Raw genomic sequence first — 19598 nt, 5'->3', positions numbered from 1 at the left:
CCATCTGGTTCCTCAACCCCAGAAATTCAAATGTGCCATGTCTGTATTTTAGATGATAAATGGGCACCTTATCCTCAAATACACGGCAAAAAACTAAATGATCACTTCAGCCCGAAGGCTAGCACCTACCATGTATGGTCCACAGTCTATGTCTGAAACAGGTTGTATTCCTTTTCTATATCAGAAAAGAGGCAAGTTTCTTGTTAGAGGCTCTTGTGCACCACAATGCTGGTTACATTCAGAAAAATGTCTGTCAAAATCCGGTGTAACTGTTATTCTTGAACAGGATAGTGTGACCAAAAATGTATCAATATAAAATATAATAAACTTTACAGCAGAATTTTCATATCCCTGGTGCCATTAGCCTCCAGAAACCTCAACTTCAAACCAGTCCTCCATTCCAAGTGATTCTCACTCTTGATTGATCCTCACAACCAAGTCACAACCTACCCAAACACTTTGACCTCCAAGGCCGCCTCCAACAAACAGTAGCCAAGCTTCCATGTATCTCGATAAATGAGAGACACCGAGCAGCTGCATGGTTCAATTAAATGTGACCTGAGTCACAAACTTGGGTGTCCCCCAGTCATCAGCTCTATTAGATTTTAGAATGACATCTAAACCAGAGTCAGGAGATTTTTCATCTGACTGAACGGCCAATTTTTAACTAACAGATCTTTCGGAACATGTAACAGCAAATTCCATGAGAAAATGGAATCCTTAAAGCTTGCTTTATGTTGTTCATAGGCACTGCTCTGCCTCTTCATTAAGGCATATAGACTCAAATCATGATACAGGTTGAACAATGGGATATAAGGTATGAGATTTATATATATGAATATAGCTTATTTTAGAGTTTGGATTTTGAATTAGTTTTAGATGATGTGAGTTTGCTCGCTGAGCTGGAAGGTTAGTTTTCAGACGTTTCGTCACCTTTTTTTTATTTGAAAAAGTATACTTTATTCATAGAATGTACAAAAAATAAAACATTTATACACCTACCCAGTCATGCAAGCCACTCCGGGTTACCCGGGGGTACGTACACCAACTAAAGGAAAAAAACAAAAGAGAAAAAAAAAACAAAGCAAAGAAACCGCCCTGGCAGTCGTCACCCCGCACAGTCCCAGTTGGCCCCCTGACCAGTTGGGGAAGGCGCCAGCTGGGCCCAGTTACCAGATAGGATTCTTTTCCCTTTTCTGGACGAGGGGGCTCATACGGTGGTCTTTCCCCACCGCGCCTTGGCGGCGGCTGCCCCAAGCTTTAGCGCGTCCCTCAGCACGTAGCCCTGGACCTTGGAGTGCGCCAGTCTGCAACACTCGGTCGGGGTCATTTCTTTCAGCTGGCAGACCAGCAAGTTGCGGGCAGACCAAAGAGCGTCTTTCACCGCATTGATGGTCCTCCAGGCGCAGTTGATGTTGGTCTCGGTGTGCGTCCCCGGTAACAGCCCGTAGAGCACAGAGTCCCGCGTCACGGAGCTGCTCGGGACGAACCTCGACAAATACCACTGCATCCCCCTCCAGACCTCCTGCGCATAGGCACACTCCAGAAGGAGGTGATCGACAGTCTCGTCGTCCCCGCAGCCACCTCGAGGGCAGCGTGCGGTGGTGCAGAGATTCCGGGCATGCATAAAGGATCTCACTGGCAGAGCCCCTCTCACCGCCAGCCAAGCAATGTCCTTGTGCTTGTTTGAAAGTTCTGGCGATGAGGCATTCTGCCAAACGACTTTGGCAGTCTGCGTGGGGAACCACACGACGGGATACACCCTCTCCTTTTCCCGAAGGGTCCCGAGGATACTACGTGCTGACCACTGCCTGATGGCCTTGTGGTCAAAGGTGTTTCCTTTCAAAAATTTCTCCACGAAGGACAGGTGGTACGGAACGGTCCAACTACTCGGAGCGTTCCGCGGCAACGAGGCCAGGCCCATCCTTCGCAACACCGGGGACAGGTAGAACCTCAGTAAGTAGTGACACTTGGTGTTTGCGTACTGAGAATCTACGCACAGCTTGACGCAGCCGCACACAAAGGTAACCATCAGGGCGAGGGTGGCGTTTGGTACGCCCTTTCCCCCATTTCCCAGGTCTTTGTACATGGTGTCTCTGCGGACCCGGTCCATCCTTGACCCCCAAATGAAGTGGAAGATGGCCCGGGTGACCGCAGCGGCGCAGGTCCAGGGAATAGGCCAGGCCTGCGCCACATACAACAGTACCGAAAGCCCCTCGCACCTGACAACCAGGTTCTTACCCGCGATGGAGAGGGACCGGAGCGTCCACCTGCCCAGCTTCTGCTTCAATTTGGAGATACGCTCCTCCCAAGTCTTAGTGCATGCCCCAGCTCCACCAAACCAAACACCCAGCACCTTCAGGTAGTCTGTCCTGATGGTGAAGGGGATGAAGGAGCGGTCGTCCCAGTTCCCGAAGAACATGACCTCGCTCTTACCCCTATTGACTTTGGCACCCGAGGCCAGTTCAAACTGGCCGCAGATGTCCAATAGTCTACTCACCAACCGACGATCAGTGCAGAAGATGGCGACATCGTCCATGTACAGGGAGGTCTTGACCTGAAGGCCTCCGCTGCCTGGGATAGTCACACCCTTCAGGCTCACGTCCTTCCTGATGGAGGCGGCGAAGGGCTCCACACAGCACACGAACAAGGCAGGAGAGAACGGGCAGCCCTGCCTGACTCCAGATCTAACAGGAAAACTGTCTGATTCCCACCCGTTGATCGAGACTGCGCTAACGATGTTGGCATAGAGCAGCCGGATCCAATTGCGGATGCCCTCCCCGAACCCCAATTTGGAGAGGACGTCCCTCATGTAAGCATGAGAGACCCTGTCGAAGGCCTTCTCCTGGTCCAGGCTGACGAGGCAGGTGTCCACCCGCCTGTCCTGTACATAGGCGATCGTATCCCTGATGAGCGCGAGACTCTCAGCGATCTTCCTGCCTGGTACAGCACAGGTTTGGTCAGGGTGAATCACTGACTCCAGGACAGACCTGACCCGGTTGGCAATGACCTTGGCCAGGATTTTGTAGTCCACGTTCAAAAGTGAAATGGGACGCCAATTCTTAATTTCTTCCCTCTCCCCCTTCCTCTTGTAAATGAGGGTGATGATGCCCTTCCTCATGGACTTGCACATTTCCCCTGCCCGAAGCGCACTATCGTACACCTCCAGCAGGTCCTGGCCGACCAGGCCCCACAGAGCGGAATACAGCTCGACCGGTAAGCCGTCGCTTCCGGGACTCCTATTCCTCTGCAAGGACTTGAGGGCTCTGGCCAGCTCGTCCAGGGATATCGGCCGGTCCAGCCACTCCCTCATGCCGTTGTCTAAGACCTCCGTGATAGACGACAGGAACGACTCGGAGGCCGTGCTGTCCGTGGGTTTCGTGTCGTACAGTCCGGCATAGAAGGATCTGCTGATCCTCAAAATGTCGGGCCGAGACGACGTCACAGAGCCGTCGTCCTCCTTCAGCCGGCTAAGCACAGAGCTCTCTTTGTGCACCTTCTGAAAGAAGAAACGCGAGCACGTCTCGTCCTGCTCCACGGAGCGGACCCTGGACCGGAAGATTATCCGGGAGGCCTCTGCGGCGAAGAGCGAGGCTTGCTGGCCCCTCACCTCGCGGAGGTCCTCCGTGACATCGACCCCCATCAACTGCAGAAGGAGCAGGTTCTGCACCCTTTTCTGGAGTCGCGACAGCTTTCCCCGCCTCTCTCTCTTGCCTTCTGAACACCCTTGAGGACAAAGAACCTCCTGATGTTCTCCTTCACCATCTCCCACCAGTCACCTGGAGACTCAAAGAGGGGTTTCACGGTTCTCCAACCGGCGTACTCCCTCTTAAGCTCCTCGATGTTCTCTGGGGTCAACAGAGTCGTGTTGAGCTTCCACGTCCCCTTGCCGGCCGGCTGGTCGTCCTGTAAGTGACAGTCGGCCAGCAAGAGGCAGTGGTCAGAGAAGAACACCGGCTCGACGCCGGTGGACCTGACCGAGAACGTCTGTGACACAAACACCAAGTCTATCCTTGAGCGGATAGACCCGTCTGGCTGCGACCAGGTGAACCTCTGCTGCGCTCCGCCTGCAGGGGTGCTGAAGACATCGAGCAGCTTGGCGTCCTTCACCGTGCCCATCAGGAATCTGGACGTAACGTCCAGTTGACTCCCCCCACCCGCTGTCCCCACGCCGGATCTTCCATCTGCATCAATGATGCAGTTGAAGTCTCCGCCTAGGATGACCGGCCTGGACGTAGCCAGCAGGGGTGGAAGCCGCTGCAGAACGGCCAACCGCTCACTCCGTACCGCTGGAGCGTACACGTTGATCAGCCTCAGGGGAGCGTTCCTGTAGGTGATGTCAGCCACTAGGAGGTGCCCCCCCCCACCACCTCCTGAACTTGAGAGATGGTGAAGTTGTGCCCTCGCAGCAGAATAGCCAGGCCCGAGGAGCGACAGTCGTTACCCCCCCGACCAGATCGAAGGCCCACAGGTCCAGGCGCCGGACCATTTCCCGTACCTGCCGAGGTGCGGTATCCCGCACTCCTGCAGAAACAGGAGGTCCGCCTTGATGGTGGTCAGGTAGGCCAACGTGGACACACATCTCGCGGTTGACTTGACGCTGCGTACATTAATGCTCGCAACTCGTACCCCCATTGTGGGCAGTGACCGCAGTACCCTCCCCAAGTATCCAAGGTCCAGCCCCTCCATCTGTCCCTTCATGCTCATTGCCCGGGCTAACTGCTGGACGCTCTCCGGGCTCAGGAAACCGTCCGTGCTGCCTTCCGGGTGGCATCCCCCCGTCAGGGGTGCGGAGGCAGGAGGGTCCGGCTCCGGGTCAGGCTGGGGACGCGCTGTTTCCTCCTTCCCGCCTGGAAGTTCCGGGGGGCCCTCCAGTGCTCCAGCGGCACTTGACTGGGTGTCGGAGGGAGCCTCAGGACGCCTCCCGTCACCTGGAAGCGGGGTGCTGCTTTCCTTCCCCCTCGAGACCTTTAACGTCTGCTTCGGGTGGGCCCTCTCCGAATCCTCCTCGTCAGAGGAGCTCTTATAGCCCCCCTGTAGCTGCCTCTTCCTGCCGGATGGTTGCGGTTCCTGGGCCCGTCGACGCACCTTCCTCCTCGCCTTCCGGACTGTTGTCCACTCCCCTGGGTCGCCTGTCGCCGCCTCCATTGGCTCCGGGTTGTCCGTGGGGATCGGAGCCTGCAGGGGTGCTTTGCTGGCCTCGGGCCCATCCTGTGGGGCTGGGCCCTCCTGCATGACCTGGCCCTCCTGCACATTAGTGGGGTCCTTGCTGGGCCCTGGTGCCTTCCTCTCCTCCGGGGGGGCTGGCCCCGCATTTCCCCTGCCGGCGACCTGGGCGCAGGTGGTACCCCGCCGCGGGCATGCCCTATAGAAGTGGCCCGCTTCCCCACAAAGGTTACAGCTTTTCTCTTGTGGGCAATCCTTTGCAAGGTGTCCCTCCTCCCTGCAGTTCCTGCAGATGGTGGCTTTGCAGTCGGCCGCCATGTGACCTGACCTACCACAGGCATGGCAGACTTTAGGTTGCCCTGCATAGGTCAGGTAGCCGCTGCTCCCGCCGATCGCGAAGCTGGACGGTGGGTGTGCGACATTCCCGTCTGCGCCCATCCTCAGCGTCACCTTGACCTGCCTCTTACTCGTCCAGATGCCAAAGGGGTCCACGATGTCAGTTAGGTCCCCTTCCACCTTCACATACCTTCCAAGGAAGGTCAGGACATCGACTGCTGGCACATGCGGGTTGTACATGTGCACAGTCACCATACGGCTCCTCTGCGCTGGCATCACAAACAGTGGGACAGCGGTCAATACAGAGAGGGGGCCGTCACCTCCTTTCTCCTTGAAAACCTCCAGGAAGCGCTCACAAAGCTTGGCACTCCTGAAGGTCACGTCGTAAAAACCTCCTCCGGGGAAATCCTGCAGGCAGTAAATGTCCGCAGCAGCGAACCCTCAACAGTCCAACAGGACCCTCTTTATGAAGAAGGTGCGGTCCACAGGTGCACCTTCATCCACCTTCTTTACAGAAACACGGAGGGTGTTCCGGACCCCCTGACCTGGGGCACAAGCACTTGCCGCAGCCATCGTTGCAGGTTGGCTGCTCCCCTGAACCAGCGTTAGGCCGAAGCCAGCATTAAGATCCACTGGTCGCAAGGGTGCACAGCCAACCCGACGTCCTCCTTTCACCTCCAAGACAGCACTCTCCTCCTAATGGTCCACAAGAGAGCGGTTCTTTATTTTGTTCCAGATGTAAGCTGGTTCACTGAGCTTGAAGGTTTGTTTCCAATGGTTTCCCATTGTGAGAATTTTACGATCAAACAGAGAAAATATGGAAAAGCAATAATTTGCTTTCTGTTTATAAGAATGAGGAATGGATTTTTTTTGCTTAGGGGAAAAGACCCATATCTTGGAAAGCTTGCTTCAGTTGGCATTGGGAATGGTTTCGTCACCATTCTAGGTAACATCATCAGTGAGCCTCCGATGAAGCGCTGGTGTTATGTCCCGCTTTCTATTTATCTGTTTAGGCTTCCTTGGGTTGATGATGTCATTTCCTGTGCTGGTGATGTCGTTTCCTTGTCTTTTTCTCAGAGGGTGGTAGATTGGCTCCAAATCAATGTGTTTGTCGATGGAGTTCCAGTTGGAATGCCATGCTTCTAGGAATTCTCGTGCATGTCTCTGTTTGGCTTGTCCTAGGATGGATGTATTGTCCCAATCAAAGTCAGCGAGCAAACTCATATCCAGAAACTCAACCTGAGCTACAAATCTTCTCAAAACTCGCTAGTTTCAGATGGGTTTTAGTCTATGTATATGAATGGGTCTAATGATTGATTTGTGAGCATTCTTGGAGCCATGGTTTATTTTAAACCAGTATGAGAGAGAAAATCCCTGGATGATAATTGGAATTTGCTTGCATTGTGAGAATTTTACGATCAAACAGAGTAAATATGGAAAAGCAATAATTTGCTTTCTGTTTATAAGAATGAGGAATGGATTTTTTTTGCTTAGGGGAAAAGACCCATATCTTGGAAAGCTTGATTCAGTTGGCTGTAGTTAGATGTAAGAACAGTTTCTTCTGAAGAAGGATGATAAGTCAGAACAGTTAAGAAATAGATTACCTCAGTGAAAGGGTCTGCTTGAAAGTTTCGGTCTGGAACTGCTTAGAAATCTAAAGTGATTATTTCAAACTGAGAAAATCTAAGCTCAGTTGTGAGAATTACCAAGGAAGAGTTTTTTTTCAGAATGGGAATTAAAAGAAAGAGTTGCGTCAAACTAATAGATGTGCTAGAGAAGGAGACCCTCTGTGATATTGATGGGATTTTTATTATGTGGTTTGAAATCTTTCAGATTGTGTTATATATAAGTAGCTGAGTTCATTCTATTTTGTCTTAACTTATGCTGCATAACATACTTTTATTCAGTTGTTAAAACCATTTCTGCATTACTGTGTGTTTGTGTTTCCATGAAAAACTACCAAGCTAAATAGCAGAAAACAAAATTTGATCTGACAAGCCAGATTTCAGTGTAGGACCTAACCTCCTCAGTAGTAATAAGAGCTAGGATTATAAGAACATGGTATTTCCATTCTGATTGTTTTTTTTTGGCTACTCTGCCTTAAATTCCAGTCCATCACAATGGTTTTGACAAATTTTGCCTGAATATTTGTGAAGTTGACTTCATGAAGGACATTAGCATTTGTCATGAATACTACCATCTGTTGAGTCTTGAGGCTGTGGTGGAGGCCAATGGATTTTCTCTTACCCTCTTTCTTATGTGTTACTGTTGCTCAGTTCACTTCTCACTGTGGTACAGGAGTGGGTGACAACCGTTTTGCATACTTGGACTTTCATTGGCGTGTGGAACTTTGTTCTCAAAATATTTCTGCCAAAGTTTGTTGAAGGCTGAGCTGACACTTTGATACAATGATAACTAGATGTAGAGCTGGATGAACACAGCAGGCCAAGTAGCATCGGAGGAGCAGGAAAGCTGACATTTTGGGCCTAGACCTTTCTTGAATGCTCCTTGGATGCTGCTTGGCCTGCTGTGTTCATCCAGCTCTATACCTTCTTATCTCAGGTTCTCCAGCATCTACAGTTCCTACTACCTTTGATACAGTGTTGGATTGTATCTCCTCATTATGGTATTTTTTCAGAAAAGCAATTTTCAATCAAAGGCCAGGGGGAAAGTCATTGATATCAGAACGATTCCTGGCAAGGACAGCAATCACTCATCCAGAACACAGTGGCCCTGCCCCTAGCCTGAGTACAGCAGGGTCTTTCCCTCTGACATAAGACAGTGCCCACCCTCTCCCCATAATTGGGTTTAGTGTTTCACCCTATCCAAAGCCCTGCTATGAATGTATGGGAAGAGCACTGCATATTTCAGAGTTACTTCTTCATCATGTTCAGAAGTTGGAATATTGAATGAACCAGGAGTGGGATGATACAAGCTTTGTTCTGATTGCATCTAAGGACAGGCTGTGTCTCCTGTATTGAAGAGATTGAGAATGATTTCCAAAAGTGGTGTCGAGTGAATAATCGCACTGTAGTTATCCATGTACTTTAGGTCACGTATATCTATGGCTTTGAGTTTAGTGTTGACAGAGAGGAGTTTTCTATCTAGTCAGCATTTAAGACTAGACAAGAAGTTAGTTGAGCATTGATAGGATGAATAGCCACTTCATATTGTAAATAGTGTGTTTGGGCCATCACACAGCCTTACTTGACACTAGTTCAGATTTTGCAGGGATCTGTTTCAGATTGCGCACCCAAGACAGTTGCAATTATGACATCATGTGGTTTATGAAGGATTGTACAAGCTAATTGTTGGAGCACAATCCCCAGAACATCATAATTTATTGAGTCAAATACTTTGATCAGGTTAATGAATATAATGAAGAGATTCTCAGTGCTATCCAATCAATTAGTTTGGGAAGAAACAGAAACAAGTGTCTGATCCAAATGCTTTACTTCAGGCAAGTAATATTGTTATTGCTTCTGATGTCACCTTTCTCTCTTTCTCTTTCATTGTACCTGTCTGTTCCACCTGTAGTTGTTATGCTATTTTCTCGTTCCTTACTTCTTTCTTTTAAATTTGTTTGGAATGGACATAAGCACATAAGAGCAGAAGAGCGAGGAGCAGGAGTAGGCCATTTGGCCCCTTAGCCTGCCCCACCATTTAATAAGATCATGGCTGATCTTTTTGAGACTCAGCTCCACTTACCCAACCAATCACCATAACCCTTAATTCCTTTACTGTTCAAAAATTTATCTAGCCTTGCCTTCAGTGAGGTAGCTTCAATTGCTTCACTGGGCAGGGAATTCTACAGATTCACAAACCTTTAGGTGAAAAAGTTCCTCCCAACCTCAGTTCTACATCTGCTTCCCTTTATTTTGAGACGATGCCCTCTAGTCCTATTTTCAACTGCTAGTGGTAACAACCTCCCTGCCTCCACCTTATTCCCTTCATAATCTTGCATGTTTCTATAACTCTGGAATCAACTGAGTGAATCTCTTCTGCACCCCCTTCAGAGCTAGTATATCTCTTCTCAAGTAAGGAGACCAAAAGTGCACACAGTACTCCAGGTGAGGCCTCACCAGGACCCGATACAGCTGCAGCATAGCCTCCCTGTTTTTAAACTCCATCCCTCTGGCAATGGCAGACAAAATTCTATTTGCCTTTTTAATTACTTGCTGTACCTGCAATCCTACTTTTAGCAATTCAAGCTCAAAGACGCCAAGTTCCTCTGCACAGCAGTGTGCTACAATTTTTTTACCATTTAAAACATAGCCCATTTTGCTGTTATTCCTACCAAAATGGATGACCTCACACTACCAACATAGTAGTCCATCTGCCAGATCTTTGCCCACTCCTTAGACTATCTATATCCCTCTACAGACTTTCAGTGTCTTCTGCACATTTTGCTCTACCACTCACGTTAGTGTCATCTGCAAATTTTGAAACAACACACAGTCCCCAACTCCAAATCAGCTATGTAAATTGTAAACACTTGTGGTTCCAACACTGATCCCTGAGGCACACCACTGGCCACTGACCGCCAACCAAAAAAACACCCATTTGACCCTGCTCTTTGCTTTCTACTGGTCAACTAATCCTCTGTCCATGCCAATACATTACCAGTAATACTTTAGAACTTTATTTTATGTAGCAGCCTTTGGTGTGGCACCTTGTCAAATGCCTTCTGGAAATCCAGGTACACCACATCCACAGGTTTCCCCACTGCCCACTATGCAAGTAATGTCCTCAAACAATTCCACTAAATTAGTTAAACATGACCTACCCTTCATGAACCCATGCTGGCTGTTCCCAGTGGGACTATTTATATCCAGATGTCTTCTTCCTTAATGATAGATTCAAGCATTTTCCCCACTGCCGAAGTTAAACTAACTGGCTTGCAGTTACCTGTTTTTTGTCTACTTCCTTTTTGGAACAATGGCGTCACATTGGCTGTTTTCCAATCTGCAGGAACCATCCCAGAGTCCAGTGAATTTTGGTAAATAATTATTAGAGCATTTGCTATTTCCCCCATCACCTCTTTTAGTACCGTGGATGCATTTCATCAGGGCCAGGAGACTTGTCTATCTTTAGCCCCATTAGCTTGCCCAGCACTGCCTCCTTAGTGATAATGATAGTTTCTAGGTCCTCAACTGCTATAACGTTCTTGCTATTTTCGACATGTTATTTGTGCCTTCCACTGTGAAGACCAACATGAAATAACTGTTTAATGTTTCAGCCATTTCCTCATTCCCAGTTATTAAATTGGCCCTCTCATCTTCTAAAAGACCAATGTTTACCTTCACCACTCTTTTACGATTTACATTTTTATAGAAACTTCTGCTGCCTGTTTTTATATTCTGAGCTAGTTCAGTCTCATAATCTATGTAACATTTTTTTATAACTTTTTTTGTGGCTTTCTGTTGGCTTTTAAAGATTTCTCAGTCTACTAGTTTCCTACTACTCTTTGCTTTTTTGTATGTGTTTTTTTTTCAATCTGATACTTTCTTTTATTTCCCTAGGCATCCATAGCTGGCTCTCTCTTCCTACAGTTCTGCCTTATCACTGAAATACACTTCTGCTGAGCACTGTGAAAAATCGTTTTGAAAGTCCTCCACTGTTCTTTAATTGACCCACCATAAAGTTTTTTCTCCCATTCTACCTTAGCTAACTCCTCCCTCATTCCTTCATAGTCTCCTTCATTTAAGCACAGGACATAGGTACTGGATTTAACCTTATCATGCTCCATCTGTATTTTAAATTTGACCATACTGTGATCGCTCCTTCCAAGAAGATCCCTAACTGTGAGATCATTAATTATTCCTGTCTTATTACACAGGACTAGACCCAGGCTAGCTTACTCCCTTGTAGGTTCCATTACATTCAAGGAAATTATCGTGGAAGCATTCTATGAACCCTTCCTCAAGGCTGCCATGACCAACCTGGTTTGACCATTCAATATGTAGATTAAAATCCCCCATGATAATTGCTGTACGATTTTTACATGCATGTTGCCTACAAGGCCAGCATTTTGTGCCCATTGTAATTGTCACTGAAGAGGTGATCTGAAAAAATGTTCTTGAACCACTGCAGTTCTTAAGGTGTAGGAACACTCACAGTCCTATTATGAAGGGAATTCCAGAGTTTTGACCCCAACAACAAAGTGGGATAAATTCCAATTCAGGATGCTGTGTGGCTTGGAGAAGGTGGTAGTAGTGTTCCCATGTGCCAACTAGTCTCAAATTTCTAGCTGGTGGAGGTCGTAGTGTCAGATGGTATTATAGAGGGAGCCTTGTTGAGTTACATCTTGTTGTGCATCTTGTTGATTGAAAATTCTGCTGCTACTCTGCAAATTAACTGAATGCTTAATCCTCTGTCATCCAGGGTGATGGCAGAAGTGGTGTTAATTATCTCATAGCCTTTGGGGAATCCCACAGTGCAGTATAACAATGCTCTTATATTCCACTGTTCCACATTGATGACAAATGTACAGTATATGTTTATACTATGGAAGAACCTGGAAACAGACGTTCCTTTGAAGTTTTGACATTGTCTGCCACTGGCAATGCCATTCCTGCAATAGAACCTGTCTGCAGTCAAGCATGCAGCAGGTAATAAGAACCAACCCCCACCACATCACATTACCAAAATATTGCCACTTAAACAATTAACAAATGACTATGCCTGGATCTCTATATATAGCCCTCAGTGTCAAACCTGCAGCAAGCAGTCGACCATGTATTCCTTCTTTAATTATATTTCTGACAAACAACAAGCTCTGCAAGAGTTTGACCAATAAGTGCTATCTTGTTTGTTAGGCCATGACAGACTTCATTTCAGTAATATCACCTGCAGAGTCCAAATGCCACTTGCTTTTCATGTTTATAATATATAATGATTAATCTGTGCATTATGTACAGAAGTGGAAAGAATAATAAAAGGATATGTTGATACCTAACTTTCATCAGGAGATGAAAAGATAATTACACTTTTCTCCACTTGGGTATAAATGAATTGCATGGATGAACCTGGGGGGGTAATCAGATGTGCTCCATGTAAGGTCCATATGATAATCCCTGTCAGATTTTTTCAAAGTGATCTTCAAATATGTGATTACTTAATGTGCAAACAAAACAAGTGAATGCAACCATAGGCACCAAAATCAAGCCCGATCCTGTGCAGTTTCAGGAGGTGGAGTCACTTAGATATAGGTCAGGAGAAGACCTGATGGCCATTATTCTATCAACCAAGGAATTATCCATGATGGTAAGTATATTTCAATGTTCCAATCTGGTTCAAGAGTACAATTAAATTGTCTAGTATAGACAGTGTTATAATTTTGGAATGTTTTCTGGTTATTGTTTCAACTGATGAAAAATATACTGACTAAGAATGAAGTAAAGAGTTGATTTTGTGTTAGCTTAGTGTCATAATGAAGAATGCATTTAAAATACATTAACAAGTTACTAAACCAACTCAGGAAGACATATTTCCTATCATGGTACTTTTTCGCCAAACAAATTAATTTAGAAAATACCAGAGGTCCTAGAAATCATAGAAGCGATTCATTATATTGGTGGCCAGCCACTCTGAAGGCCTCTGACAGCAATCCTAATGGCCAGTTATCAAAGGTATTCTTTCTGAAACCTCTACTTGGCAGAGTTGCAAAAGCTGTACATTTTTGACAATAACTTTTCCCTTTAGAGAAACGTCTTTGGCGCTGGATAACATTTAAACAGCTCACATCTCTATTTTGTTTTTCCTCAGTGTTTGTCTCCTGTATGCAGGTTTACAGCAGACAAGGAGAAAAGCACATTTACAAACTATTGAATTACTATCATTGATGTCAACAACCTCACTAATTCTGATTTATTATGTGACATCCTTCCTGCAAGGTAATATCACAGGAAAAGATATCACTGATTTCTCTAGATTAGGTTGTTTAATGCCATATTGTTTAGAGAATAGAAAGAAATAAATATTTGTTTGCCTTTAACTTTTAATGCGTGGTGGCGCACCTATAGAGGTTAATTGATAATATCTAACAGGTTATTTAACGTGATTAAAAACATTAAATTTTGACAATGATATTAATAGTAAGTAAAATGACAGTGTTACCTTTTGAACTAGTGGCTACTTGCCATCATTTCATATTCTGCCGCATTACTGCCTTGAATGCTCCAGAAATCTTACAGACATAATGCGCAGGAATTTAATTAATTTGAACTCAAAGCAGTGAGTTGTTTCTATTATAAGCTAATTACGAGGTCATTCCTAGAACTCATCTCCTGTTTCAATAAACTGACCTGTGCCATTTTCTCAAATCCATCAGTTTGCCTCCCCAAGAGAAAAATCATCTGACATTGTTCTTTCAGGAGCATGTGGTTCTGCCTTTGAACTGTGTGAATATTTATACTGTCGAGTATAAACAGACTGCTACTGAGAGGTTGCAAACCCAAGGACTAATGACAGGGACTTGTTTGCACTGTATCAACTGCAGATTTGATTTGAAATAAGGGCATCTACTGGTTTACTATTGTAATAGACTCAGCCTTGAACTGCTTCTCACTGATACCACATTTGTTCTGTGTTGGAAATAGCGACTGCAGCACTTGCATAAAAATAAAACTCTGCTCGTAAATCCCACAGATAAATGACAGTATTAGGACCATGTTAATAAGTAATACGATTGTAACTAATATTACCCTCCCTTTTTCTGTCTTGCACAATTTTGTCTTGCATTATTTCTATCTCAAAAGGACAGGAACTGATCACAACTTATGTGAGAATAAGGTGTCACTCTGTTGCAGGCTGTCACCAACATCAGCCTGTTACGAATAAATTGTTTGTGGACACTACTGAATTGATCTTAATTCCCACTGTGCCTCTCCTCCCATGGAAAGACACTTTACCTCCAGTTGGCTAAGGGCCAGTGTGTTCTGTTCTTTTGTGTGCATTTTCCCCTCACAGTATTTGACATCATGCTGTTGTTTAATAGTGCATTATTTAAGTCATGATAGTCTGTCCAAATTATTTTGCTGCATAATATTTTTTCTAGTCTTTGAAAATGTTTTGAAATGTAAAACTTCTGACCCTTGTTTTAATTGACACAGTACAAACAACATTGCTTGGTCATTTCAGGAATGCAGCCAGGCAAAGGCAATACAGTGTGTATAACAAATCCGTAGGTTTACTGATTTTGCTTACGTCTTAAAAACCAGGTTTCCAGCCAACACATTCAGAGCTGTATAGATAGAAGGAAATACTTTATGAGGTCTGTGGAGAATTAAAATGCATTTTAGATGTAACTGTCATAATTTACTAACTTAACTTATGCGTGTATCACATATTCTTTCTGCCTTGCTCCTCCAACAGTACAATACCCTGCCCAGCCTTTTACATTCTCCCACCTCCACGTCTTGCCTATTTCAGTGTAGACATGCACATCAGGCAGTCAGCAGTGTTCTGAAGATATTTTCAATTTAATGCTTCTTTGCTCAGCGCACCTTAATATATGAGCTTTTCAATATACCTGCAGCAGCAACAGACAGTCAAAGGAGCTTTTTTTTGCTATTGTTGTATTATCTAATATCTTTGGTATGACAGGTCACCTCTGTGAAACCTTTGGGAACACATCTTATCAACTGCAAAACTGAAAGCCTTTCCATTGCAATTGTGCAAATTTGCTGCCAAGCACGTTAAAATTATAACTTGGATGGGCAGAAAGATTCCAACGTGCTCATCAGACCAGCACAACATTCACCACAAAGCTGCAGAAAACCATCTCCAGATGCACATGATCTCCAGAGAGAGAGAGAGAGAGAGAGAGAGAAAGACATACACATGAAAAACGGCAGAGAAAAAATATAAGGCAAAAGGTATTCTTTTCTGGCAAGTTCCATAGATAAATAAAAAACAATCCAGGAGCTCATAAAGACAGAAGGCTTGATGTTACATGTTGCCCTTCTGAAACCATGGATGTTTTTGTGGGATGGGTTTGGGGGATTGGGTGACGTAGGTGAAATGGGTTGCGTTCCCAACCAGCCACCTTCCTATCCATACTGAACTTACCCCGTTGAACGGAAGGCAGAACGCGTGCTGGAACTGCCAATCATTCCACTTGCTAAAAGCTCCATTGACCCAGATAATACACTGCCTACGCCAAACCCTGGCTTGTCTTGGCACAGACAAGTGTGGACATTTTAAATGCCTGTATGAACAAACGGCAGGAAGCAAGGAATGATGCCTCATTCCAAGAGAAGCTTGCACCAGGGTTACAGCCCAAAGATCATTCCGCACAATTCATTTCACAACCCCTCCTCCTAGACATCACCGGAATTTCACTCCCCTCTCTGAGCTATAAGATCCCTCCCTACCATAAAATCCCAGAACTTAAATATCCTTGATAGCTATGGTCCACTTCAAGCCACTTCCTGTACTACCAACAGCACCTACTAATGAGCTGAGAGTGCTGGAAGAATTGTTCATCTCTTTATCCCTGTGGATGAAGGTTAACAGCTTCTTTACTAACATAAACAAAGGAGCTGGATTAGCCCATTTGGCCCCTTAAGCCTGCTCTGCCATTGTCTATCATGGCTGATCACCTACCTCAATGCCATCTATCCAAGATGGCATGTCGGTCTATTTTTAATATCAATGATGCTGTTTAAATAGAATATTCAATGCAACTCCTTCCCTATCCACAATTTCAAGGAATACTAGTCTGATATAAAGTAGTCAGCTAACAGCTCTGCTATGAGCTGGGAATAAGTTTGAATCCTCTTCATAATATTCTTTTCTCGCCTTATATGATTTTGAATGATTTTTTTACTCCTAACAGAGCTACAATGGCTTCTTTTATTTACAACACAAAAATGCACCAACTTCTTTTGACTATCCTGTTGGTTTATTTTGTCTCCCTCAATTGCATTAAATATTCGCCTGATGTTAAGTTTCTTTTGTATACAGAGTGCCTCCTTCTTGAATCCAAAATTCCTATGATCATTCCTGTTCAGCTGCACTGGTTTATTTTTAACTTAGGTATTTATTCTCTGTTTTGGAGAGGCAATGACCTAGTAGCATTAACATTAGACTATTGCTCCAGAGACCCAGACAACATTCTGGGGACCTGAGTTCAAATCCCTCTACAGCAGATGGTGAAACTTGAATTCAAATAAAATCCGGAGTTAAACGTCTTATGATTATCATGAAACCATTGTCACTTGTTGGAAAAACCTATTTGCTTCACTAATATCCTTTAGGGAAGGAAACTGTCATCCTCACTTGGTCTGGCCGACATGTGACTCCAGACGCACAGAAATGTGGTTGATTCTCAACTGCCCTCTGGGCAATTAGGAATTATGGGCAATAAATGCTGATCAAGCAAATGATGCCATATCCATGAATGAAAAAAGCCATAACTTAATGATTGCTTTGAGTGAAACTCAGATAATACTGATTTTGAACTTGGTTTTACAAATCCCAGGAGGATGTCGAACACTCCAGAGACCCAGCAGACAGCTAAAGATAGCTTAATGGCAGAAGGCATCTGTACAACAGACATCAGTGAGACACTTGTATGTTTGGCAACACCAAGCTGGTGAGTGAGCGCAGGCAAACAGAAACACCAGAGCAGTAATTTGTGCACAGCAAGTTCTCATAGCCTCAGGAAGCTCTAAAGCTCTTTAAAGGCCCCAAATGTACTGTTGATATAATGACTTGTATTTTCAGGCAAGTCCATTTGTGGCTTTTCAGTTGCACACCCAACTCATGGCTGACTTTGCCCAGAATTTTGGTTTCCTCACATTCGGGCAATGTGCACTTATGACATGCAATGCAGGGGACCCTGGTTAGAAACTATGCCCAATGCTCAGCACAAGATTCTAGCACCTTATATCATTCTTATGATGTGTAAACATCACCCCGCATCAGCTGTGTGCCCCTCCTTGCTGCCCTCACATTTTTCCATGCTTCTTGTATGCCACTTCATATCCTCTCGGTTTTCCCATTTCCTACTTTATGTTCTGCCTCTGCATTGGGCTCTCTCATATTTTGCATGCCCCTTCATATACATCATGTTGCCTCATGTCCTCCAGAATCTTCTGTGCGCTCACCATGACTACTCATGTATCCCAAATGCCCTCAATGACCTGTAATATCATCCCATGGCTCCTCAATGTCAATGCCCCCTTAATGTTTCCATGCCAAAACTTCCATTCCGTGTCTATCTCAATGTGCCCTCCATTCCACACCTTTCTCGCATCATGCTGCTGAGTTTTCTTCTGTAGCTGCTCACTTATTATCCAAGAAGCACAGTCCTCAGCAGACATACAGGGGCACTGTGTTCATGGATAAAATTTAACCTGTAATAATCTAGTAAAATAAATTCTAGTAAAACTTTAATTGAACAATTTTTCTTTGATACTGACAAACATAGACTACAGTCATTATAGAAAAAGGAATTCATCTTTTATAGGGTCATTAGGTTAAGTAATAAAAGTAAACATGTAATGGAGAACCATATCAAAGACAAACTCTGCCATGATTACGACGTCGAAAAACTGTCAATCACTCCCCTAACAGCTATGTCAGTAGAGGTAACAGTTGTTCTACCTTTAGAACTTAACTGAGCATTTATTATTAACAATTGCTATACAAATATTGGCTATCAGAACCAAAAACTCTTCAAACTGAATGAGCAGGTATATTTGTTCTTTTATTTCAAGATAATTAGATGTCAATCTATGGAGTGGAACTGATGGTTAGATTTTTATCACTTTGTGAAGCAAGACCATTTTATTCAAGGTAAATGAAATGTGGGCATTTAATAGCGGTGGCACAGTGGTTAGCACTGCTGCCTCACAGCGCCAGGGACTCAGGTTCAATTCCAGCCTCAGATGACTGTCTGCGTGGAGTTTGCACATTCTCCCCATGCCTGCATGGGTTTCCTCCAAGTGCTCCAGTTTCCTCCCACAGTCCAAAGATATGCAGGCTAGGTGGATCAGCCATGCTAAATTGCCCATAGTGTCCAGGGGTGTGTGGGTTATAGGGGGATGGGTCTGGGTGGGATGCTTCAAGGGGCCTGTTTCCACACCATAGGGAATCTAATCTAAAAAAAATCACAAACCAAAACGTATCATGACATTTTTCAGTACAGTTTTAGATGAATTATAACATTTTCACTACTTGACAAAGTACTGCAATGCATGTCAATTCTTGTGCAATGCTGGAAAATGTAATGGTCAGTTGACCTTTGTAGGATAGAGTTTTATGGTCATCCACTACATTAACAATGCATCAATGTTACAATATAGTTCTTGCCAATAACATTTGAAGATGTCAAAACATTGTATACTTACAAATTAGAAGCTGCCAGGTCCTCAGCAGCATTCCCCAGAGGTCACAAGCTGTTAAATAGAGCGGAGGTATTGTTTGAGTTTCCAAAATTTGCACCAGCACAAGAAAATAGCATTGGGATAGAAATTCAAATCTTCTTCGTGTTCTCAACATGACGTTTCTGAGCTCAGGAAAGGTACATATTATTTTGTATGCAAGACATTCCTGAACCCTGGAAAGGATCACATGAAAATGTTGCAAGGTTAGCAAGGCAGATGGAAATTGTTTTCCCAGCCAAAAAAAAAACTAAACTTAGTATTTGCTGATCCAAGCCCGACTTCCAATGTTGAACCAAAGATTTAGCATTTGATCATAATTGTAATAAAGGAAAGCTTTCAAACAGTAGATGCTCAGAAAGTCAGTGACATGTGTCTTCTAACATACAGTAATGGAAAGACAAATTAGAGGGCATGTACATCAGGGGCCTTTGTAATACCACTAGGTTTCGAGCTTATCAGATCTGATCTTTTTGATCAAGAGCTGTTCAACTACTCCCCTTCCAAAATATGCACGCAAACATATACTGAGCACGTACTGCAAAGTAGATTTAACTGAAAACCAAAGTGCGAGCAGCAGTTCGAACACAGATAGATTGCAAACCTTATATCACAGCACCACCCACAGGTATAGCAGCTATTACTGTTGAATGCTTACAGTTTTTGAATGAAATTTGTTATAATGGGAGCTAAAAGAAGCCTTTA

The sequence above is a fragment of the Stegostoma tigrinum genome, chromosome 5 (genome assembly GCF_030684315.1).
Source record: "Stegostoma tigrinum isolate sSteTig4 chromosome 5, sSteTig4.hap1, whole genome shotgun sequence".
In the NCBI taxonomy this organism is placed as follows: Eukaryota; Metazoa; Chordata; class Chondrichthyes; order Orectolobiformes; family Stegostomatidae; genus Stegostoma; species Stegostoma tigrinum.
This window is presented reverse-complemented; position numbering follows the sequence as displayed.